This window comes from Erithacus rubecula (genome assembly GCF_903797595.1).
Source record: "Erithacus rubecula genome assembly, chromosome: 14".
Classification (NCBI taxonomy): domain Eukaryota; kingdom Metazoa; phylum Chordata; class Aves; order Passeriformes; family Muscicapidae; genus Erithacus; species Erithacus rubecula.
In genome coordinates this window covers 1,171,541-1,197,478 of record NC_136666.1, presented here as the reverse complement: position 1 = coordinate 1,197,478, position 25,938 = coordinate 1,171,541, and the positions used below count along the sequence as shown (strand labels likewise).

At 41.8% G+C, this 25,938-nt stretch overlaps 2 protein-coding genes across 14 annotated transcripts in view; one reads left to right on the top strand and one right to left on the bottom strand.

Moving 5' to 3' along the window:
* The window catches only part of HMG20A (high mobility group 20A), a 169,726-nt gene extending 157,410 nt beyond the window's left edge, over window positions 1-12,316 (bottom strand). For 4 of the 9 annotated variants that reach the window (XM_079318428.1, XM_079318423.1, XM_079318430.1 and 1 more), the window contains exon 1: window positions 11,873-12,168. The gene's annotated coding sequence lies outside the window, so the exon portion shown is untranslated. Of the gene's footprint in view, window positions 1-10,637; window positions 10,741-11,512; window positions 11,617-11,872 lie in introns of all 9 variants that reach the window. The other 5 variants (XM_079318427.1, XM_079318426.1, XM_079318424.1 and 2 more) reach the window with 5 other exon arrangements.
* Window positions 12,317-12,389: 73 nt separating this feature from the next.
* Window positions 12,390-25,938, top strand: part of PEAK1 (pseudopodium enriched atypical kinase 1) — a 104,242-nt gene continuing 90,693 nt past the window's right edge. For all 5 annotated transcript variants that reach the window (XM_079318353.1, XM_079318355.1, XM_079318351.1 and 2 more), the window contains exon 1: window positions 12,390-12,548. The gene's annotated coding sequence lies outside the window, so the exon portion shown is untranslated. The remainder of the gene's footprint in view (window positions 12,549-25,938) is intronic.

Sequence of the window (25,938 nt, the reverse complement as noted above, 5' to 3'; positions counted from 1 at the left end):
CAGGCAAGGAGGCAAAAGAAGTGAGGGAAAAAGCTTAAGAGCACAGCATCACTGCCTAGGGCTTGGAGCCAAAGAGCAAAGAAGAACCTGGGAAAAGAAAAGCACGTCCAAAACTTCATCTGCTCTTCCAACTTCCCTCTTCCACAGCTGCTCCTCATATGCAGGAAACAAGAAACTGCAGGTGGGAAACAAGCACAGGCTTTGAAAAATAAGAGTTGATCTATGCACTCAATAAATTCAGCCCTGAAAGAGAATGCAAATCTTTTCAAACAAGTTGATGATTGAACAGACAGGAGGATGGAGGTCTCACACAGCACAATGTCTTCAACCACTTGCACTTGGAAAGATTCCTAATTTATGTTTAGTTACAAGTGTTCTGAAAAATATCTGGCATTCAGGTTTGAGTATTTACCATATTTAGCAGACAGCAGATTTATATTGCTTTTACATTTCATTTGCAAGATTCCATTTCTATATATATTTGTTAAGTAAATGTGGTTCCTCTGAGCTAAAGCAGAAATATTACCCCAATACCCCTATACATGGGTAGAGGTGCACAGCTGGTTTAAAGATGATAAAGGAATTACCTTAAAGCTAAGAACACAACCAAACTTCAGAAACAAACTTTGAAACACTACCAATCTTAACCTTTTTTTGGACATCTCCAACTAATTGTTAGTCTTTGCTTGGTTTCTGAGATCTCAAGTTGCTCTGAGACTCTGACCTGAATACACATCATGCAATTCTTACTGCAAAGAGAAATAAGAACTGAAGTCTTTGTGATCCTTGCAAAAGGTCAGCAACACTCTGCTTTACACAGCATTTAACATGGGAAAGTGGAAAAACATTTCAATTTTCAAAAGGACTACAGCACAGATTTCACCTCAGTATAATATCATAACCTGAAGTTCACTGCCTTGAGCAGGAACAGACAAAGCCAACTGGTGGAAAATAAGAGTTCAGGCACCACTGTCTTTTTTGATTTGTAGAGCCTAAACACTTTACAAGAGAAGTGCAAGCACAGAAAAGTTACTTTCTTCGATTACCTTTTGTACTCTGTTAGAAGCACAGATTAGCTGAGGATCAAATACCACATTTAATCTCCAAAGTTAACTCAAGGGCTTTCTGAGTTAGACAACTGCCTTCTCAGTCACCAGGACTCCATTTGCATTTAAAAAGACTCCTCTGAAAAATCACTCATTTATATTTTGCTCCTCCCTACATCTCCTAAAACAAAGGCAAAAAAAGTCATATTGCTTTTTAAACATTATATTTTTGAAAGCAAAAAAGTCTTTAGATTTTATGAAAACTTCAATCATATTGGAGCTTATAGATGTCCCAAGATAAAACATTTATTACGGTAATGGAAGCCTGTTTTTCCTGGTTGTTAGCAGTCTGCCAAAACAGCTAATTCCCACCCTGGAAAAATTTCCTGACCTCTAGAAAGGGTCATCTATGTATAACTCCAGACAAAATATGGCCATAGCATTCCAAAGCTGCGTGGTAAGATTACCAAAAAGAATCCAGCAGGTTCAGTTCCCATCATCCCAGAGCTGAGCTTTGTTTTTCAGGAGAGAACAGACATTTAGAAGAAAGTTTTGAGTGAAGCCTGTTGCTGTGAGCAGCACACACTGACCCTTCAGCAGGGAGGACACCCTAAAACACAAGTCACCAGTCCCATTGCTGCCTGATCAGGAACAGCAAGGAGCAAACCTCAGAGCAGGCGGCACTGTGGAAATAAAGATTCCTAGGAGAAGACTGCACCTATCTCTACTTAACACCTCCCATCCACAGCACAGCAAGCTCAGGTCTTGGAGTTCAGCATGGAAGAAAGAAGCAGCTTATTATTTGAATCTGTGTCAAGTAACCAAGCTGAAGAGGAGACCCTGGTTGAAATTTCAGTTTGTAAAAATTGTGGCTTTTGACAACTGAAGTGTATTTCATTTACAGCTAACAGTTCAATTAACAAGAAGCAAAAGCATTCATTCACTTCACAATGAAATTTTCTTCCACTCAAGTATCCATGTCTTAATCAGCATGAACTCATTTGTATTCCTATTTAAAATGCTTTGCTGGCATCACCCAATAGTTACATAATTTATTCATAAATACCTCCTAAGCATACAAAAAAAAAAAGGAATTCTGAAGCTCCCAACTAGTTTTGCTGATTAAGATGCATCCAGCCAAGCACATGTCTAGTCACCAGATTCTTTGTTGCCTGCCCATGCCTGGCTGTAGGGGTAAAAAGGAAACAATGTGAGAAAGGTCCACATTTTCTGCTACAGGGGATTAAACCTACTCCCAAAAATCAAGAGGTACATACATCTCTAGCATCACTCACATTTAATGATTCCATGTTTAGACTAGAAGTGGCCTCTAAATGTCCTTTGATCCCAACACCTACTCAAAACCAAGGTTCATCTTCATGGCAGATGCCATGTTACACTGGTTCAAATCCTGAACAACACTGACTTAAATCATCAAATGCCCTCAATTGCTTTGGGTTTTTTTTGCTAGGAGGGTTACCAAGAGCTGAAAAAATGAGCACTGCTTACTCTCTCTTACAGACAGTGATGGATGGAAGACAGGACAAAAGCAGTTGAAAAAGCCCTTACAGTGGCCACAGGAACAAAGTGTATCAGACAACAGCTCCCCCAGTCCTGACAAAGCTGGAGGGACAGGAGAATAAAAGAACACTGGAGGAGAGAGAAAGTTTTCACTTTATTAATCTATTAACTAGAAAATCTATTAAGAACAACCTTAGCAAGGAATCCAGGAACTTCTATTAGTGAAGCTGGAGCTGGACTTCCACTACTGCCCCTAATCTAAGACTCCCTCACCTTTGAATTGAGCTCAGATTTACTCTCAACTCTGAGTACAATAAGCAGTAATTACCTCAACTCAAACCATTTCAACAAACTGCAAAAAACAAAGACGAGGTGCCATTCCCAAGAGGAGTTCCGTGTTAGGCTCACTTCACAGAACCCAATTTCAAGTAGGTTTAATTCAGAAGCAGCAGCTTTAAGCAGGTTTTCTTCAAATGGAGAGCTTAGCTCAGGGCTGCTGTGTTTGCCACTCCACTAAACCAGTCCACGTGTCCAATGTGTCCTTCAAGTGGAGGGCACAGCAAAATGAACTGCACACACTTTCACAAGATTATAGGGACAGATGACTGAGGGACCCAGAAGATACTGTAACATCAAGCCCTTCATGGCATAGGAGCGAAGGAAGTTCTCATTTCTAGCCTGACAGAGGATATATTGTTATCTGCATGACAAAAGGGCTTTAAATCTTAAAAGAAATAGTCAGCACTATATGAAAAATTGAAGAGACATTCTGTGCCAAAGCTGGATTATGAATCACCAACTAACACTCTGCCACCAGCAGCATGAAACCATCTTTGCAGTGGTACCCAAGCCCTACCTGAATAACCACTGCAGTGGTTAACATATTGCAACCCCCCCCCTCTACATTCAACACCCAAAAAGCAAGTGATTTGTCAACTGTTTCACTGATTTGACACCTCTCCATTCTTTCAATAAACTGCGATTCTAATTCTTGTCTGGTTCTGTCGATGCTGTCATGCCTCTTTGCATTTCATTTATGTTTTGAACACTAATTCATTCAGCAGTCACAAGTCACAGCAAATGCCAGGCAACTCCTTTATTTCATCTGCAAAACCTCCAATTGCTCAAATGTCTGTATTTTTAATTGCAATGGTATAGAAATACATCCACAGAGCTGAGATGCTACCAAGCAGTTCAAAAGCAGAGACACTCAAGTCTCAAAACTATAAATATGACAGACACATTTCCTATTACAGATTGACAAGTGATTTGAGTAAAATTTATCTGCAGGTCAGACCTTTTCTAAGTTAACTTCCAGGGAACATATTGATGCATTACCACAATCCTGACTCATCACAGAGTCTTTTTCTGATCAGTCACTGATCTACACTGGCACATGCTGGAAGGAAACACCCAACTATGCAACAGAGTTAGAGACCAGTAGGTCCCTACATTTATACAGCATTACTCAAATGTCTCCATAAAAAGTCAATTATAGGCACTGAACTGACAAACATTACTGATCTCAGACTTGAGAATAAGGAATTTTGTATCTATAAAGAAAAAACACTTTTCTAATATAATTCCCACAAGTCTATAATATAAAGACACTGAGATAAAACTGAAGGCTTTATTTTGTTTTTAAAATATACCTTCAATATGCATTTGAAATCTGTCTTCCCACTCTTCCTCACTTTAAAAATGCAAACCCTTTGTATGTTATTTGAATATCAGTATTTTTCCATGCAACAGCAATGTGAGAACAAAAACTCAAGGAATGTGCTGAAAAGTTCCTTGTGATCAGTTATTATTATTTTCTGCATGCCTTGCAAACCCCTCCTGATAAATGTCTGTTCTGTAATTCCCTTAAGAAATGCTCTGTTGAAATGACTTTGGGACAGAATGTATGTTTTTACAAGTGGCAATAAAATTATATAAATAACTTGTCTAAAAAAATCCAAACACGTAAAGTGCATTTCTATAGAGAAAATACAAGCAAGCCATCTGTAACAGAGTTCAGTTTTTCATACTTGCAATGAACTTCAAGTTTTTTAAGGTTAAAATAATATTAACAGAAAAGATTTCTCAAGTAAGAAAAGTATCTTTGATATTTGGAAAATGTTCACATCACTACACATTCAAAACAATTCACATGAAGTCTCACAGTCTAAGTTTAACACACAGTTAATCATTCTATAGCTTTTTATATCCAAATGTAAACAGAAGAGCAATCAAATCTTATGTCAAGACAAAGACAACTTGGGTCAGTTTATTACAAATACCTGCAAAGTTTTTGTACTTTCCAAAGAGGGGACGACTGTGATCACTGTGACCCATTTAACACCAGGCACAACCCTCTGCTAAAATCCAGAAACAAAGAGGATTTCAAACCTTCACCATGGTCACCCAGGCTTGTTTTTGAAGTAAGAAGCATCACTACAACAGCTGTCCTATGTAACACTTATGCACACAGTAATTTGGACAACTTCTTATTGCAGCAGTCACATAGATTTTGTTGTGATTTCACAGGTTAGACCCTACAAGCTAAGAGCCTGTATCAATAAACTCTGATTAGGTTGCTAGTTGATAAATGTATTATTTCAAGAAATTAAATAAAGCTGCACCTGCATGTATTTTAGGAGTTAAAACCTGCCTTAAACTCCTGTTCAAAGTGATCTTTTTCCAGCAAGCCTTTCTGAATTCTGAAGTAGCTGTAGCAGTGCCAGTGCCAGCTGCAGGAGACGTGTTACACCTTGCCTGCTAAGATCTTCCTGTACTCTTATTTAGACCTAAGGATTAGCTGCTCAAGCTTCACTAAATGCTCAAGCTCCCAAGCTGGATTATCCAGTCACCTCCAACACCTCTTCATGTCAATGCTTCCAAGGAGGCTTTCCCAGCCAACCCCATCCAGAGTTATACTTGTTTTAATGTGACCAAATACCAAGTCTGGTTTGCTTGAGTACATCCTTTAAAAACAGAAAGCTGAACCAGGTTAGTCAACCACAACTACTGAAAAAGCACTTGTCACATTACCTCTCCATAAATAACCAGGAAGTTTTAAATTGATGGCATTTTGTTCAAAACCATCAAATTCTAGCAAGCAGTATGAATCATGCACTATTTGTTAGTTGAAATTGACATTTTAAAAGCAGGGATCAAACTAATATGATTCAGAAGCTTTTCTCTCACTTTCTTTTTCCTATATTCAGAGCTTTAAGAAAAAAAATAATTGTGCTTCTTCACGTCAAGTAAACGTTTGGTGTTAGTGAACAATTTACAGAATCCACACAATTTATACACTGCTATCAACTGACATAGAATGGGAAACTGGCAAAATAGTGGTGGCATAAGTTAAGTTGGAAGAGGCCTGAAAATTGTATTTCAGCTCTGCATATTTGATACAACCTAGATTTAAGGGCAGCTTACAGAGCAGTAACTTGCTGCTGCAAAGAGAGGAAGATCTTGCACCCTCCCCCTTTCTCAGCTGGTTACAGCAATCTCCACATCTTATTGGACATTTTGTAGAGCTACTCAACTCCCTGACTCTTCCCTTTGGGAGAATCCCAGGAAAGCAAGGAGGCTCAAAATCTTCCATTAGACACCTTAAGAGAAAGGACTCAAAGAAATACCAGAGCTTATTAAAAAAGAATGTGCATAGCAACTCCTACTGCCATGTGTGGTAACTCAGTTAAGCTTTAGGAGCCACCTCCAAATCACCCAAGATAACTTTCTGGAGTCATTCTGCCAGCAGTGGGCTGTAGTTTTCACAAGGCATCAAGAGAAGCATCCAGAAAGGTCCTTCATGCCTGCATGAAGAGAAGCCAGGTGCTGGAAGATGCAGACACCAGCTGTCCACTGCCTAAGGCTATGGTTCCACTGCAGCCTAAGCCTGTTGAGCTACCAACCACTCCTAGAGCATCATCTTTCAGCCTGGCACCTGCTCCCTGGACAAATCACACAGTGGCTCAGCATGCTGAAGAAACAGAAGAGCATTTCATTCATTTACCAAATTAGTTTATGCCAAATGAAAGAGTGAAATGGCTTAGCAAAGGATCCAACAAGCAGCTGGCAGAAGAAAAAGGGATGTGAGTAACACAGCCAGGAGTTAGTGATGTACATGGCTGTAACTCCACAGGCTGCCATTCAACTGTCCCTAAAATTCTACTGCTGCCAGAAATGAAGAACATTCAAAGCTATTCCAGCAACAGAGGGCCCCAAAATAGTCTTAAGTGGGACAAATATGATTACTGGAAAAATTTTTTCCCCCTTTCCAACCTAAAGCAAAACATTTATTCTCCTGATGAAAGATGAGATTCTTCCCTATAAGTCTGGAAAAAGAACTTCAATTCTACAATTCTGATTCATTTCTTCTTATTATTTATTATACTGGCTTGACATATCTTACATGAATTGCAGCAATTTCTTATCTTAAGCTCAGGAAAGAGTAGCTGGAGTCTATTCTGTCATATTTCCTACATATTGAAACAGTGAGGATTTAGTCAAATATTGGTTATCTCAATTTCATTTCAGCAGCAGCATGAGTCATATGCAATAGCAGCTATAACACACTGCAGTAAATGCACTCTGATCCAGCACTCTGCTTCAAAAACTTTACTAGGCTACCTATGATAGTTACTGACTAGATGTCAGGGCTGGAAAAAAATGCATTCCAATGTGCCTATACTTCAGGACTTTTGGAGACTCTGAAGATTTGCTCCTCTGCTCCAGAAATCCCACAGAATTTGTGATTATTGAGATATTCCAACAAGATGTTTGCATATTTGAAGAGATAGTAGCTTTAAATGGAATATCCTACTTCAGTAAGTCATACTTTTTTATCCCTTAAGTATCAGAAGGTGTCTTTGTCAATGTCCTGGGTAAGTGAAAATTCAAAGAAGGCAGACTATTCTTAAAGTAAGATGGAGAAAACTGGGGCATAAGAGCAGCAACATACCCAGGGAAAATGTTTAGTATACAAGTAAGGAAACAAAACCCCTAAAACTGCACTGTACTCCAAGCTTTCTTCTCTCACCTCCACATACCATTATCCTGCACTGGGAACACCCTCCTGGCTCCCCAGTTTTCCTGGCAGAAATGTTATGCTAGCAAATTCCAGATTCCAAAGTGTGAGAGAGGATTCACAGTTTAGTGTTTCCAGTCCTTTGCTCAGTGTTGATCTGTTTTCTTCCCTATACAGTCTCATGCTATTACTAGAACTTGGTTTGCCACAGCTCTCTCTCCACTGCTCTCACAGCTATGGAGACTGACACACTCCACACATTGTAAGGCACAGCACAGCCTCAATACTGGTGTGGGACATTAATTCTGTTACATCAGAAATTCAACCTTTGATGAACATATAGTTATGGCCCAGACATCAGCCTGAGATTACTTAGCCTATTCTTACATAAAGTCCATTCTCTCAAAATCTCTTTCATTTCCATTACTAAATGTTTTGTCAATTACTAGATTTCAGTAAACAGTATTCCAAAATTAAGAAGAAACACAGCACCTTATGTCCAAGGCTTCAAAACAGCAGCCAAGGGAATTCTATGAGGAGCAAGAAGTTCCAAGAGGTTACTTATTTCTTAAGTAACAAACAGCAAAATTCACAAAAACCCCACTAATTCATGCTATACCATATACTTGAAATAAAAGGAACTACAGAGCAGACACAGCCAAGTCAGACCTGCTTCAAACACCATTTGGTTAAGGCTGGCTGAGAACCCCTCCAAACAAAGCCTGACAAATTCTACAGATGACATTTTGAAGGGCAGTTAAAAACTGTTGAATTTATTTTGGCTGCAAACAATCCCTCAGACACCACCGTATAATTAAAACAAGGAATTTATCATCTTTTGGTATTTGAACACAATCAAAAAAACAAAAGTAGACTTTTCCCCTGCTAATTCACTAAATTGCTGGGAAATCCTCTGTGTTTTGCACTTGTTAGGGGAATAAAAAAATTGAAAGAAAGGACCCAGAAATAAATCCTGCCAGTCTTAAGCCTCTTGAAGTCAACTAATAACCAACACTGACTATCCTCATTCTCTCATGCACTTCACACATTTCTGTTGTCAGTAACAAAGCCTTCTGCCACTCAATGTTGTGGCTAAACCAAAAGGCACATTCCAATAGCCTAGATTTACCTTCCTTTTTATGTGAAGAAACAGCATAAACAATCCAAGCCATAAGAATTTCAGAAACAGAGAAATACAAGGTTTCTTCTGCAATTCACTGTACGCCAGGTAAGATGTATGGTCCAAAAGACTGAAATCAGTCAGCCAAAGCCAGCTCCTGCCACAGCCTCCTGCAAAACAGTGCAGGATTATTTGTTTCTAGGATTAAAATCATTAATAAGACTTCTTGGAAGACAACACAGCACAGCCTCCTTTTAACATATTTACTGTTAAAACACTCAAGCCAATAATGTTCCTCATGTTTCTGAAAGACATGTTTTTTCCCCAAGTACAGCAGAACTTGCAAAAGTAAGGTCAAGGAAAAAGGAAGATCTCCTAATAAATTTAGAAACTTGGAAGAAATTCAGGTATTCCACAGTTAGGCAACTTTGTTTCCCTGCAACACAGAATGAAGATTTCACCCAAATAAAGAGAATCCCTCGAAAGTAGCTGCAGCTGCAATTCATCAAAAGCTGTCCTTGTCAAACTGGTATCAAGCAGACCTTCAGAAATCAAATGTCAGTCTCAGCTTTGCCCCTAACAGCTATGAACAATGCAAGTTATTCCTTTAACAAGAATTACTCCTCTGTGGGATTAACGTGCATACAAATAGCTTTACCATATACATCCTAACAATCCCATTATGCAAGAGATTAAAACAGACCAGTCTGGTAATAAAATGCTTATCACCAGACCTGTCCCACTGGCAGTGCATGCACAAACTCAGATCTGGCTGGTTTGCCTTCAGAATTCAAGGCCCAGCCACAGAATCCCAGAATATGTTGATCTGGAAGGGACTCACATGGACCATGGAGTCCAACTCCCAGTAAAAACTCACAGCTGCCATCAGAGCCAAAACTTGTGCTGCTGAAGCCCCTGGGAAAGAAGAAGCCACTCCTGGAGTCAGACAACAATACAACACTGGCCAACACTACAGATCCTGCCCATGGAGCCTCACCTACCCAGTAAAGCTTTAGCTAGCACTTGACTGTGTATTCCAAACAGCCATCACATAGCCTTACCTCCTTTCATAAACTAATCCCCTGGAAAAAAAAACAGTGGCCCTCAAAAAACAAATTACACTTAGTAATTCATACCTCGTGAACACTTAAGTGTTGAAGTGTTTCTATTGATCACTATTCTTGTCTTAAAAACAGCAGAAGTTTAACAACTCCCATGAACAAAAGAAACATTCACCCTCTCTTTCTAAGGGAAATCATGGAAGTAAAAAACCAAAAAAGCTAGAAGAAATGCAGAAATTAATTTCATTTTAGGACTCCCAAGGCAATTCATGATAGATTGAAACAGCACTGTATTAAAGGCACATGAACAACTAAGGGGAAAAAAAAGAAGACAACTTTTCTGTATTCACCTACTGTCCTCAAAATTGTTAAGGCATGTTCCCTTGATCACCCATCTCTCCCACAGACCACCAAGAGTGTCCCCACTATTTTAAGTGCAGCCTCTTCACCTGTGCTCTAACCACTCCTTAGAGCACATGTCACAACACTCAAAAAAACCAAGCACAGCTCTGTGTACACTGCAGCAATGGTGAGAAGGAATGCTAAAATTTTTCACCCACAGCCTGGAGAAGGCAGGAAGTACAGCAAGAATTCAGAAACTTGTATGAGCCTGTAAGCTTGAGAAAAATCTCACTGAAGAACTGATGCTAAAACACTTCCTAATTAATCAAGGAGAAGCAACTAGCATGGAAAGCTGAGGCAGGTGAGGAGATACACCTTGCTAATGGGGCACACTTGGATACTGAGTGACCCTTTATTTAACTACACTGGAAATGGGCACACCAACAAAGGTTACAAAGTTAACCCCAGCACATCAGTGCACAGTTTTCTCCATTCCATGCTCTGACACAAGCAAAACCGCAGCTCACAGTCAGGGCTGGCATCCAGCAGTGCAGCAGCTCAGGGAAATCAGCACCTCTCCCTTCTCGGGGCAGTCCTGGCCATCCATACACAGCAAGCCTGAGCTTGGCCCTGCAAGAGCAGAAGGTGGAAAACAGTGAGAATGTCTCTCCTTGGGCTTGCTTCATTGCAAAGCACCAGAAATTGTTACAGTCCCCTTCTAACAGTCAGGCACACAGGAGCCAAACCTCAGGGACTAAAGGAACATCATTCTCTTCTCCCTTTTCTGAACCATGAAAGGTTATCACCACGTACTCTCTGTGTAGCCCACCACAGCACACAACCAAAGGAACAAAAATCCATTTATAACGAAAACAGTGTGGCCAGATCACACAATCTCTCATTTTTCTGACTGAAAACTGATCCTCTACAAAAGTTAACTTAGGATTTTAAAGACTATTCCAAATACTCTGTTTTAGACATGATTTCTAAACCAAACTTCTCAACTTCTATTTCAAGACATGCCAGATTTCTAAGGACAGGCAAAAAATAAAAATAATGTTTCAAAACACTGTTTCATTTTTGTTTTATCATTTCTTAATTTCTATGTCTGTTTTATAATGTATGTATCAATACAGTACAGATATATTATATATAACATATAACTCAAAAAACTTACACACATGAGAGATGCAGTATGAAAAGTGTTCTTTATTGACAGGAATGGGCAGCCAAAAAAGTTGGAGGCCACTACTCTAGAGAGCAGGAGCTCTTTTATTTATACTTGCCCTTCCTCCTTGTCACCCTGGTTTTCCAGAGGACTGGAATGAATGGCGCCTCACAAGGCACATGGTCTCGCTGTCTCCAGAGTCGGGGCTTCTTTTGCCACCTCGAAACAAGATACTCCGCTCCCCAGGAAGGGGGAACTGAACGTGGAAACCTGGACGGAGGTACCCGAAAACTACGCTATGATAAATCACCTGCTTGACAAGGGAACATTAAGAGGACCTACAGAAAGGACAAATAAACAGAACTAAGGAGCCATGAAATACCGCTTTGGGGGAACCGTGGATAAATATATAATGGAGAACACCGAAAGCCAAACACTTAGACCCTCATCCGGTTCTTTCCCCTCACCCCCCGTGAGCTGCGGCGGCGCCCCCAGCCCCCGTCACGGGCGGGCCACAGCACCCAGAGCGGCCCGGCGGCCCCTTGCCCGCGGGGGCCGAGGAGGGGCGGAGGGCCCAGGGCCGTCCCTACTGACCTGCCGGCGGCGGGTCCCGCGCAGGGCCGGGGTCGCCGGGGGTGGCCGCGTCCCCTCAGCCGGGTCCCCTCAGCCCGCGCAGCCGCCGCGCCTCCCGCACGCGCATGGCCACCTTACAGCCCCGCCTGCTCGGATCCCTCCGCTCCCGCCTCAGCGCGGCCCGCTCTCCTCCCCTGGAGGAGCCCGTCGGGAGAAGGCCTCGCCGAGCCGGGAACACTCCTGGCCCAGCGTCCGCTGTCCCACTCCCCTCAGGTGCCAGCGCGGGGCTGCAGCTCAAACCGCGCAGCGGGACTACTTCGCCATGCGGAAGCACACGCTTGTTCTACACACGCGCGCGAATTGACTGTACGCTTTTTAAAGGGCCGCGCGCGGTGCACGCCGGGAGTTGTAGTCTTCGCGCGGCGGTTCCCCTGGCCGCCCAAGGGCCTCGTCCCGCCCCGCGGTTCCGCCACGCCCCCTCCCCGCTCGCAGCCAATGGGCGAGCGAGGGGCGGGGCTCCCCTCCGCGGTGCGCGCGCGGGGGGCGGCGCCCGGAGTTGGTTGTTGCGCGCGGGCGCGGCGGTCGCAGCCCCGTCCCGGGAGCCGCGTCCTCGGCGGGGCCCGGCGGGAACGGGAGCCCGAGCCCGCACGGAGCCTGCTGGGCGGGAGGCGCCGCGGGGCTGGGGAGCCCCTGCCAGGTGAGCGGCGGGAGGGGGCGCCGGCTCCTCTCGCCCTGAGGGGGTGCCGGCCCCTCGCGCCGTGAGGGGAGGCCGGGGGACGGCGGCGGTCAGCTTTCCTCAGCGGGGCCGCGGGCGGGGGTAGCGAGCGGGGCTCCGGGGGGGCGGGGGGAGTCGGCGGGGCGCAGCCGCCGCCTGCCCGTCACTCCCTCCCCTCGGGTCCCCCCGGCTCCCCGCGGTCCCGGTCGCAGCGGCGCCCGCAGAGCCCGTCTGGCGCCGCAGCCGCGCCGGGGCCCCCGCGGGGCGATGCGGCGCCCTGGCCCCCGGGGGCGGCGCGGGGCCCCGGGCGCTCCTCGGCAGCTGCGGGCGCTGCCCGAGCCCGCGGCGCGGCTGGAGCGGGCGGCGCGGTCCCGCGCCCTGCTGGGGAGCGCCTGCCGCCGCGCTGACACCTTCGAGGAATTTCCCGGGATAAAGCGCTGTGGGTGCCAGGTGGATGCTGTTCCTGCCGGGACTCTGCCCCTGCTCTGTTATTACTGCGAATTACTGACTTGGAAAGCTTTTCGAGTTAGCGTGTACGTGTGTAGCTGCATTCAGTCCTCTCGGTCCTTTTTCTCGAAGGTTGTTTCGGACTTGTAGGTGGGTCGGACTGTTGGGCAGTTTTTATTGCGGGTGAAGTTGAGGCTGGGCTGGGATTTGCGCTGGGACAGCGAGTGAAACGATGCGAACTGTTTGCAGCGCTCTGTTACTTGTGGAGCGGCTGATACCTGATGCAGAATGGCCAGGCTGCTCCGAGGTGAGCACGGGGACACGGGTGAACGTCATCTGGTGGATCTCTGACCTCGAATTTAATAAGGGTTCCTTCTCAGGGAACACAATTTCTGTTTGCTGTAGGTCTTTGCCATTTACTTTTTGTAGAGCTCATTCTTCTTTAATCGCTTCATAAATGCCTCCAAAGTTTTTTCCCTATACTCGCTGTGCTTTAAAGGCTGTCTGATGTCTGCTAAAACACTTTACTCCTGGATATTTACAGAAAAAATAATATACGGAGATATATGGGCAGGAAGGCAAGAACACACAGTTGTTTTAGGAACCAAGACTTTATGGCATTCCAATAATTAGGTTCTATAGTTAGAAGGTTTACTTTAACTTGTTTAAAGTTGCCAGCTGAACAACCATTTTCGTGACAAACTGGCTGTACTTTCTTCTGTATGACTTTGTTTGACTTACAACCCACTCTAGACAGTCTGAATGCAGGGGTGTAGCAAGAGCAGCAAGTCCTCGTTGAGATTTTGGTTGTTTGGACTCGTTAGAGCTCTTAATCTAGTTTCATACTGGCTTAAAAGGCTGTGTCTGTAAAGTAGCTAAGATGCTTTATCCAGAAGAAGCATCTTCCTGGCAGAGTTACTGCTCAGTGTGTTTTCAGGAAAACTTCATTTTGTTCTCTAAAATACAGAACTATGCAAGAAGGAACTACTGCTTTTTCCATGAGTAACTTTCCATGATTAATCTTATGTATTCATTTCTTGATGACTTTACCTTATTGTTAGGATATCCCATGTACATAACTTAATTCACAGACTTCCTAAGTTACCTTTTTGGACAGATCTCTTTGGCTCAACTGCACCTTCCTCACCTGGACAGCAGGTAGGGTGTGATTCCTGAGCCTCACAGGAGGTCCCAGCTGCAGAACAGGGAGCCAGCAGACTTTGCTGCCTGGCCTACCTGCAGGTAGGGGCTTCACCCAGCTGCAGTTCATAATGGATGCAATGTTTGCATTTTCTTCTACTTTAGGGCATACAGTTGGCTTGAAGCAACAGCATTTCCTACCAATCTCCAAGTCTTATGGTGGTTTTGTTGAAAGAGAGAGCAAAGAGACAAAATACCATTTCAACCTCTTGGGTAATTTGTGTTTCTCACTTTTCGGCTCTTTAGAAAATCCATTTCCAGGCTTGTTTACTACCTTAAGTATTCTTTCCTGTTTACTTTCCAAGGAAAGGAATTGGTTGGAGTTAGTCATTCAAAGAAAAATAAAGGGGGATGATTGGCTAAATGACTCCTAAATGTTGACTTTTTTTTTTTTTTTTCCCTAAACGGAATAGTAAAATATTAGGAGTAACTATTGTAATCTATTGATTAGGGTCACAGACATTGACAATTACTGCTAACCTTCTGTGTCAAGCTTACTCTAAGTTAACAAGTTGTAACTTTTTTCCTTACCTTGTTTCTGCATTTACACTCCCGTGTGTCTCCTTTCCTTTTCCCTTTTCCTGTTTAGTCTTTGCTCTTAGGCTCCTTTTCCCTCCAGCTGCTCTCATCCCGGTTCGGGATCACACTCTCCCATGCCTTTGCCTTTTTCATGGAGGGGATTTGCAGCTTTTCTCCCTGTCATTGCTGCCTGTCCCTGCCCGCTGGGGTGAGGTGAGCGCTGTCGCTGGCAGCTCCGCACTGCTCCCACTTGCCGTGCTGCTGCAGCTCCCGAGGAATCAGTCCTGCCCAGGAATCCTGCCCCGGAATCCTGCCCAGCTGCTCCCTCCCGTGCAGGTGCGGTGGCAGAGCTGACATTCGGCTACGGCAGCCCATTGAAATGCAAATTCCTCTGCTGTGACGAGGAGATGGTGCTGGAGAGCACGGACAAGGTTGTGGAGTACCTTGGTGTGAAAGGAAACACCTGACAGGGAAACTAAAAATGTAACTTTATCTTTCTGCTGTTAACACCTCCAGATGTTTTTAACCTACTTTGGGTACAAAAATAATAATCTGTAGAACATGTTTGAACTTAGTAGTTGAAGCAAAGTTCAGAGAGAGAATGTCAAGTTATTTGCAGCCATATGTAGAATTTATTGGCTGTTAGTGGCAGCCAAAAAACACCAGTGAGGGAAATTCCACTCTGTGTATATAAAGTACCATGAATTTTGGAAAAGATATGTAGCCCCAGACCCATGGGAAAAGGTTTTGGATTCTCCATGCTGATACCTGGAGAGATGGATGGAGCACATTCTGTGAGTGCATTACTAATGACAGGGACCTTGTCTGCAGATCTTTTGGTGACATTGCCAGCATTCCCACCTTCCTGTTCTCCCACACACAGCCCTGTATAAGGACCAGGAGCTGCACTGGGATTTACTTTGGCCTAAGGCTGAAATACTTCCATTGTTTCACATGGATCAGCACAATAATGCAGAATTTCCATTACCATATAGTTTTAAATCTAGAGTGGAAAAATACAGGCTGCAGACTGGAGTAAGAGTTTCTAGTTGACTTTCACTGTTTTAAAGCAGGGTAAAGTGGAGCAAGTCAACAATGTACACTGAGGAGAATGTGACAGCTTTGGAATTTCTGTCACAGCAGTGACAAGGATAAATGACTTGGTTTTACTTGGTAACAATTCTAACTAGTTGTCCAATATTTGAGCTGCAATTTCCATAAATTGTGGTTTAGCACTGTGTGCTCTGTTTTTTAAATCAGAAATTATCAACTGTAAGAAATTTTCAGTTTTCCTTTTGCCAGAGATAGATAAGTCGCTGAGTGACTCAAGCAATTTCTTTCCCCACACCTCTTTAAATGGATTGAGTTGATTTGAGATTGCCTGATAGTGCAAAATGTGGATAGAGGAAAGTTACACAGTGGGTGTAACTCTGAGGTCACCTCCTTTGAATTTAATTTCTTTTGGGACCCCATCAGCTATTACAAAAGTTACCATGTTAACTCACCAAGTTACAAAATGGTTTTACCACAAATGTTTTTGGGTTTGTGTGTTCAAATGACAACAAGAACAACAGGATTTCAGAATCCCTGGATCCTAATTCATCATTTATCTTCTCCTAGTAATCACCTATTGCTGTGCAAGTTGAGGACAAACCCAGTTTTAAACCACTTACAGAAGTGCTTTGTAATCAATCTGTAATGGATTTCCTATTTTAAGTCTTTGATTCTGGGGAAATGGTGGGGGGGAAAATATTTTATCTGCATGAGGTGCAAAAGATATAAATATTATCTGGGAAATATAAATAAAATCTTTGCATTTGTGGACTTTATCCCACATTCTCCTTAAGAGTAATATTTCAGTTAAAAAGCCTTATATGTGCCTAAACATAAATGCTGAAAAATGCTCAACTGTCTTAAAGCAGTCACTGTTGACTGCAGGAGACATTTTTAGCAAAGTTTTTGAAATCGCAGTAAACAAATGGATAAAAATCATGCCAGGCTAAACATTGTAGGCTTCTAGCAATCCTTGTTTTAGTAACATCTTGTCTGAGATGCCAGTTCAGTGTGGTGCTAAAAAGTAAGATCACTGACTTGATAAAGTTGGTGCTATTTCAGAAAATACTGCTACTAGCAGAGAATTTGCCAGAGCAACATTATTGGTGTTCAGGCAGATTTGGGTTATTGTATTGTTGGCTAGAGGGTCTGTAGGAAGCTGTTTAGTGTTCACAGTTTGACCTTCCATGTTTTTGTAAAACTGATCTCAATCCTAGAATGTTCCCTCTTGGATGCATGCCTGTATTTACACAGGCCTCTCCACAGAGCTCCCCAGAGGAGGAAATCAGTCTGGAATACAGGAGATGTAAATTCTGCATGTATATATTTACATCCAGTCTTCCAGCTCTGAGGGTCTTACAGTCAGAAAAGCCTTCAAACACATTTAAAAGGCATTTAAATCTTACACTGTAAACATGAACAGATATAGACATCCTTCCACACTGACTTCATGTATATTCCCTCTTAGCATAAAGTCTCTGTACATATCACAGATGCTCTTATTGTTGTCTCAGCTGCCAAATTTCCTCTCAGCGAGTCTCATTGTTCTGCTTTTGTACTTGTTGGTGTCCTTTCTGGGGGCTTTTGTGGTGCAGCAAGAAAAAGGAAGAACAATTTTAAAAATGTGTCATCCTCCCCCAAACTGGCCAGGAAATTCAGAAGCACATGTGTCTGAAGGTGATGGAGACACTTCCAATTTCAGTGCCTCTGGAGCTGAAGCTGTCCTTGGGTAACTGTTAAGTCTTTTAGCACCTTTCTTCCCCCCCCCCTCAGTTCTGCATTTCTCTCTACTTTGTTTTAGCCTCAAATAGTCTTCTGCAGAGTGCCCTTTTAGCCTGTTTGGCATCCTGCAAAATCACTGATCCCCTCTGTAAAGGCTCAAATTTGCATCAGCATTGCCTTAATAAAGTTTGAAGTTTAATGCAAATATATACAAGCTCAGAGAGAATAAATGTTGGTCCAGGAGTTTTCCATGGGGGAGTAAGTCCTGTTGTGTAATTGTTTTTCCATTTGCTTTAAACCTTGCTAATTGTCCTTCTGGGCCTTCTTCATCAGGATTGGGTGGTTTTCCTTAAAAACAGGTTGCACAATATTCCCCAGTCTGAGACTTTTAAGTCTGTAACTATATGGTTAAGGAGTGTGACTCCTGCCACTTGGAATGATCTTTGGAGGAGATGGTTTACTTAATGACTTTTGTTCTGTAAACTGTGGACATTCTGAGTTTGTAGAAGCAGGGAGACAGCTCCTAGTAAAGATGTAGAGAGTGGGGGGCACATGAAAGCTGCCAGTGTGATCATTTACACATGCTGGGATTGTGCAACAGCTTGTGGTATGTTGTACTCAGTGGAAGAATTCACTGAACTTGGTGTTAAGCACACATCCAACGCAAAAATGCTGACTATTTTAGAGCTTTATAGATATAAAATTCTATTTTCATAATGTGACTTTCTAACTTTTTTTCATTTGGAATATCAGATTATTAGCAACAACAAGTCTCAGACCTGCTCTGCTGCTAATAAAGCTGTCAGTGACATACCTTTCAATTGTAACAACAAAAAAATTGAAAGTGTTATTGCAGAGGCAGAGCCAGACTTAAGGACAGTATTTTTGGCTAAGAGAAGATTGCTGGAGAAGCACAGAAAATGAAGGCGTGTTAGGGCAAAGCTCTCTGTGCCTCTGAATTTTGCCTGGTAAGTATTTTGTGTGCAGTAAAGGCAGCAGCATCCCTGTGAGAGAAAATGTCAGCAGAAGCAGAGCTCAGAGTTTGCCCTGTATTTCATTAACCCCAGAGCTGTGCCATTTCCTAATTGGCATCTTGCTCCAAGAACCTGTTAGCAGGCAGGCTGCTAGGTCGTGCTTCCTTGCACTTATCTTCCCAGAGCAGCAGCAAATCTCTTCCAAAGGTAGTCCTTGTAGCCGACTTGTTTAGTAACAGGTGCATCAGGAAGAGTGTTGCACCCTGGTACACAAAGTACCTGTTTTCAGCAGCTGATAGAGAGACTCTGTTAGTTACAGTTGCCATGAAAAACCTTCTGCGACAGCATGAAGGTGAGATTGCACAGGGCTTTAGATGGAGATTCCTCAACCTCACTGGAGCTTTAGTGGTGGTGAGTTCTCCGTGTTCTGCATAATTATCTGCTGTTCTGCTTGTTGGAGTGTGGGAAGTGTGTGTTTGTTGCTTTCAAAGAGAGAAGCTGAACCAGGTTCCTTACTGATGGGTATTGCCATCAGCATCACAAGGAGATTCAGTAAATACATTCTTTACGTACACAATTGCAAATCATATTGCATTACATAATATTGGAAACAGCAAGAGGTGCTGCATAAAAAAGGTGCCCACTTCTCACCCCCCATCTTTTTTTTTCCACAAGGCTGTAATTTTTTTCTGCAGTACATAATAGTGATAACATTGCAGGCTTTTTTCCTCCTGCGTCCTTTGCAAATTAGCTTCATTGCTTATGGTTGTACATTATCTTTGTTTATCAGTGTAAATCAACAGTGCTGTTCCTGACCGATGGAGATAGCAACAGACAGACCTTTTGAAGGCAAATCTGCAGAGTGAGAAGCAGTGTTGTACAGAAACATGGTGGAAAAGATAACCAGCACAGGTTATCAGGGTGTTCTGCTCAGTCCCCCAGAGGGGATGATGGAAATGCTGTGGAATAATGGTGTTTTCTAAAATATTCCTGCACAACTGCTGGGGCAGCTGGAAGGTTCATGCATACACCAATAACTCTTAGGAGAAATAATAGTAAACAGGTGATATAGCAAGGCAACAGCATTTAAATAAGTAGGAATTAGATTTAATACATCACATGTTACATAATTGGGTTTTCCCCCTGGAATTCAGTTTTTGCAGTTCTTTGCATATTAAATATTGGTCTGTCTACATAGAAAGCTAACTTGGGGTGCTTTCATTTAAAAAGTATTTAAACACCCAACCAGACTGAGATCTGTAGAACAAAGGAGGAAATAGGAGTCCATATAATGAATATTGTTGTCTTCAGCAGCAGGCACAGCTTGCTGAAGGGGTGGCAAGTTCAGTCAATAGTCACAAAATTGTATTGCATGGATAGCACATTGAATTTCTTTGTGTTCTGCTGACTGAAAGAGTTGGTGTACATTTTCAGTCAAGTAATCAAAATAGAAGTTTGAAAATATATTGGAAAAATAAGCAACCAGCACTCAGTTCATAGCTGCAGTGATTGTATTGGATGCAAATATCTAAACTGTGGATAAAAAATTACTGAGCAAGTGAAATTGAAAATTACTATCAGTTTTTAAACCAGGGTAAGCTCTGCTTTTCCAAGAGTGATGTCATTGTCATCAGTGTAGACACTGCAGAGGAGCACAGTCCCATCCTCAGTCTCTCACAGCAGAGGGATGTGGCTTCTTGGGTTTCTCTTGCTGATAATAAGTGACATACTTGTCCATTCAAATTGGTGTTTAAAATAAAATGAGAAGAGTTATAATTTTAAAACTTTGGGGTTTTGTGAATGTAAGGCAAGAGCTGGGTTGTTTTGTTGGGTTTTTTTGTAATTTTTTTTTTGGCTTTCACCTGCCAGTTTACAAATGTCTGTCACTTAGGCTATTTTAAAATCCACAGATTTCAGCTACTTGTATTGAATTGACTTTGCCACGTGGGTCACTCTTTCTTTTCCATCACTATTTTTCCATGACTTGTTGGAATAATTCTTTTGCAGGCAAGGTAGATTTGTATCAGACATACAAATGTTCATTGGATGGGGTAAAATGTCATCCCCAGCTGTATAATCTGCTACAAGATGCTGAAAAATGACAGCCAGAGGACAGCTCAAAGCTGTACACAATGTGCACATACAGGGGACGTGGTCTCTTTTGCCTCTCTAAGATGTGTTGGAATAAATATGCTGTTTTGAAAGGGTTTTTTTCATATTTTTCAGATGAGCAACTCTCTTGAGCTTTGTGCTTTTTATTACATAACATTTAAGTTCTGAGCATGACCACAAGTTTTTTATTTTGCATTCATAAAGTATTTGCTGCTTGTAGCCATGGAAAAATGGATAAATTTCCCTTTATTCTAGCTCTGTAACTTTGGGAGCATTAACACTGCAGTGTTTTGAGTAGAAAGTATTTTCTTCAATCTAATAGAATTTAAAATCATTAGAATTTGCTCTGTATAAAATGATGACTTTCTGGAGAAACATTGACACAAACTGGATGCTGTTAGGTTTTTGGAACTTGTATTCAAATTACTCATTTTCTCTGCTTTATTTCTTCTTTTACCTCATAATTGAAGGCTGGAGGACAAAGTAAACTCAGGGCTGAAGGACCTGCTTTGGAATCTGACAAAAAGGCAGTCACTTAGAAAAGAAAGTATGTCTTTTGGGTGGAGAAAAGTGCCTGAAGTGAAGAAACAATTTTAGGTGCTGTGGCCTATTTTGTTGTTTTCTCTGCAGACCAGGCATTTCCATGCACAGACTTCTGTGATTTCATATCTTGTTTGTAAATAAGTTTATAGTTTCATAGGAAACAGTTACTGATCCATTTTAGTATTTATGGAAGTTAAGCTATAAAATTGCCGTCAATAGTTCAAGAGGATTTTCTATAAATATCTTTGCTACAAAGACTTGGACAAATGTGATCATTCTACATTATGTTGCTCTTGAATCTTCAGCTTAGAAAATATTTATGTCTCAAAATGAACTTCTTAGTGTTATTGAGGAAAAATATGTTTTGTAAAATATGTACAAACTTTCATTCAAAGAGGAGACATTTTTTATTTTCATCTGGAGAATGGTGTGTGTCTTTGCTCAGATTTGTCTGAATGTGGATATATATATATGTATATCTTACATATATATATTTGAAGTTATTATTAATGCTGCCTTAGGAAGTAGTGTTGAATCTTCTGCTCTATTCATGTTTTGGGAAAAGTCCATTTTTATCTTCAGAGTAGTACAGTAGAAGGTAGGGCTGATTTAAAAACATTTTGCTGTCTGGAGAGTGTGACTGAAGTTCTCATCTTTCCAGAAATGTGCTGGGACTTTGGTTTGCTAAAGTATTTTTTCCTTTAAAGTGCTGCTTGAGGAGGCTTTTAATCAGCATCCCAGCTGCCTGTGTGTTGGAAGAAGAGAGGCAGCAGAGTGAAATGGCTTTTTAAGTCAATCCTATCAAAACCCAGAACTCCATAATTTACTGATTTTACAAATAAGAGAACTAAAAGCTTGGCCTGCCTGAAGTCAATTACTCTAGTGTTTAAAAGTGGACCCAGAGCACTCTCATGGTCTTACTCACTTTGCTAACCCAGCCTTTTGAGAAGAGCCATGGTAAATATTTATTTAGTTGCCATAATAGAGTATGGGAATGTCTTCTAACCTCAGCAGCGAGGCTGCTGCTTCTAAAAGCTTCAAGTCTTTAGTTAGAATGTTAAAGATTTATGGCTTTACATCACAAATTGTATTTCCAAAGGCTTATCCTGGCACAGCTGTATTTTGTTTTTGTAACTCTGTTGTATTGTCATCTTTCTTGAATAAGTTGCTGTCAGAGCACATGCCAGGTCATGTGTTACAGTCAGTTCAGAGCAAACACACATTTTACCAGTTAAATATTTCTCTCTGGGAGCTGCAAGAGCTGCCTTGCATATCAGAAGCTTGCAGTCCAACCTGCTGATGAATATTTGCTTTGTTTCTCACCAAATACTTAATGTGTGATTTGGGAGTCATCTTTGGAATTAATTTCTATATTGTTCAGCAGTGGGAAACACTTGGGAACTGGAATAATGCTTGATTTGTTGCTCAGTTTTCAGATTATTTAATCTAGGTGGTCTTCTCCCATCTAAAAATTGAAATTTTGGATTAAAACAGATTGTTACTATTTTTAGTACATGCAAGATCCTGCCTTTAAACTCCAAGCCAGAGACTGAATAAATACTTTTATGTCAGGAAGCCTCCTTTTTACAGTTTTCCTTGTTGACCTCAGGATCACATTTTCCATCATTTATGAAAAGAGAAAGCAGTCTGCTTGCAAAACAGTAAAACACATTCAAGTATTTTTGTATTGTCAAGGCATGACAAAAGCTTAATACAATGAGAATGATTGGCAGAATGACATGCACTCTCTATTTTTAACTCTTCTGTAAAATACACTGAAATCTGTAATGGGGCATAGTATTCTCAACAAAATGCAGAGAGTGACAAAAACTTGGGCAATGCAAACATTCTCACATGTGGAGCTGAATCAAGTGGAAATACTGTTGTCTGAAACATTTAGTAGCAATGGTCTGCATTAAAATACTTTCTTGCAATTAATTGGTGCTTTCTATAATTTCTTTTGCACAGCAGTTTTCAAGTGTGCACCATGGTCTTATCTTGAAGCAAGAAAATGAGGTTCTTTCTGAGCTGGCTGCTGCTTTATTGCAGAGATTTATTTCTTAATCTTCATTGGAGATTTTGAAGTACTGGCTGGTTTTTAGCAGGCTCATTAGGTTCTTGTTTGATTTGAAAATATACAAAATAGGACTGCTGTAATTAAAGCTTTTGGCAAGTCCTGCATTATTTGTGCAGTAGCATTGTACTGAGGACACGATGCATTTTAGGGAGGGGAAATCAGAACAATGTGCTGATTTGCTTGTGTGGGCTAATATGACTCATTTAGCATGAACTCCTTTAAAAGTCTTTTTTTAGGAAAAACTGACAGGCTAACCTCAAGTTTCAAATCAGTTTTAATCTGGAAGTCTCCCTTCGATCTGCAAGGCCCTAGCAATTCTCCATGGTTGGGGTCAGCAGTTTACAAACTCTGCCTGGACCAGTGATCTGTGAAATCAATCTCTGAGTCTTCCTGCTGCTGCCTTTGAACAGTTTCATTGATGGCAAAGTAGAAATGACTCAGGCTTTGGGATGTGATTATACAAGTTCTAAAGCTTAAAACATACTGAAGACAAAATGTTGATGCTTGGAAAGTTTGTTTACCCTTGGAATGAGAGAGGATGTTTGGTCCTAGCATTTTCTGGAGGTGTGTCACAAGATCCTGAACAGAATTATTTTGGTGATGTGTTGCTGTTCCATAAATATATTTGAGGTATTTTGCTCACCTTTCAAACTGAAACTCTAGTATGAATGAGTCAGCTGGCTGTTTGCACATTAAAGCTAACATTTTGTGGGTTCAGATACTTAACAGCTTTTATTCTGTGAATGAATAAGATGGATTAATTTATATACAGCACTTCCTATTCAGAGAGAAGTCAGAAGGTTCAAAGCCCAGTGAAGCAGTGGTTATAGATGCCCCAAAATCTGCTCCTCTTGTTGAAGGCAGTTCTTTAAAGCTGATCTGTCATGGTTCCTCCACCTGGAGCTCAGTACCTCTGTTAATCAAACACGCTTTCTGTTGGTGCTTCAAGCAGCAGCAGATGTGACAACTGGCTTGTTGTCCCACCCAGTACCACGTGATATTTCATATTAAGTCATTTTTTTTCTCCAAAGCAATTGTTTTGGGTGAAGGTCCTTGCATTCTGACTCCAGCTAGCATGCTTCACCCTGGCAGTGGATTCAGATATCCCTAATAAGATGAATTCACATCTTTGATTCATCTCTCATCCTTTGCACTTTTGTATTTTCTTTATTCTTTCTTTCAGCACAGCATATCTGTAAAATACTGTGTGTTCTGGCTTGTAGGATTCACCTGAGTGCAAGTGAAAACAAAAGTGTTGCAAAAACCATAGTTCTGTCAGTGCTGAAAACTTTCTGGAACCTGTGGCAAAGTCTGGTTTTGTTGGCTCTTGCCAGAGGAACAAACGGATGCTTTCAGGTCTGGGGAGCCCAGGGGTGCCTCGCAGGGAGCTCAGGCTCTGGAGCTGTGAGAGAACAAGAGCAGCTGTTGGAAGTGTCCCAGCGCTCGGGCTGTGGCCATACAAGGAGCCCTCGGCACAAAGCTGGGCTGGCTGATCGTGTGTTCCATGTGTGCTAAAGTTCATGGGGCTCTTGGTCTGGTGTCAGCCTCGGTGCCTCTCACCCCTGAGATGCCTGCAAGCATCTCTGTGTTATTGGAGTGGTACAAAGGAAGTGGAAAGGAGGGAAAACAGACTTACTGAATATTTCAGCCTGTCTTTGCCAAATCACATTTTGGGATTCATTTCTATTTTAAATACTGCAGTGGCTGCCAAAGCTGGCAAACTGTGTTCCCCTTTGGAAGGGGGAGGAGACTTCATGACTCCTCTGTCAGAGGAGGAACATCACTTCATTTTCCTGTTGCTTTGTTTTTCCTTTTGTAGCAAACAAATTCTCCGAGAGAAAAGTAGAAAAAGCCATTTTTCAAAGCTTCTTCAGAAATTTTACAGAACAATGGGTTTGATTTACACTTTACATGTGGTTTCCTGTCTTCTCTGACATTATTTGCATACCTTTAAGAAATAGCTTGGTTTAACTTTATTTTATAGGAATGTGTCCTTTCCTCTGGTAGTGCTGGTAGGGGTGTTGTTTCCTTGATTATTTTTTGTGCACATAAGCAAGAAGTGATCAAATTTAATCATCAAACAATTGGCCAGATTTACATAGAGAAAAATTGATTAGAATCACCAAAAAAACAGGCTGAACATAGAATAATATCTATGCTTAAATAGCTAAATCCCAGAGTTCAGGAAGATAAGATGACTGAACAGCGATTAAAAAAAAAAAAGGAAAAACCAGAGCCAAAAAATATCTGGGTTTTCTTCCTGCCTTTGTCATGCCTCACTTGTAGCCTTGGAAACTGAGACAAAGAGGTTAAGAAACTTGCTCATTCTTAAAATGGAGATAAGATACAGTGTATACAGCTTATTTTAGTCTCACTTATTCCTCTGCAAAGTGCTTTAAGTGAACAGCACTGGATTTATAACAGCATATATCTATTCTGTGAAGGTGTGTATTTAGGACCTGAGCCAATGAACCATGTTTGGTTGTGTTTCCTGTGCATACCTGTTAGTGATCCCTTGTTTGGATCGTCAGTCTTTGCAGGTTATTCCATCCTCTGGCTGGAGGGTGCTGGATTTGGTGAAACCAGGCAGTTCTGAGCAGGATGCCTGGACCCAGCATTTGGGCACAGTGCAGGTTGGCTCCAGGATTTTCAAATAAACTCCTCTTTTCCCTCCGGGTATCTAAACCAGGGATTCAAGACTGTGGGATCAAAACATTGGAAAAGG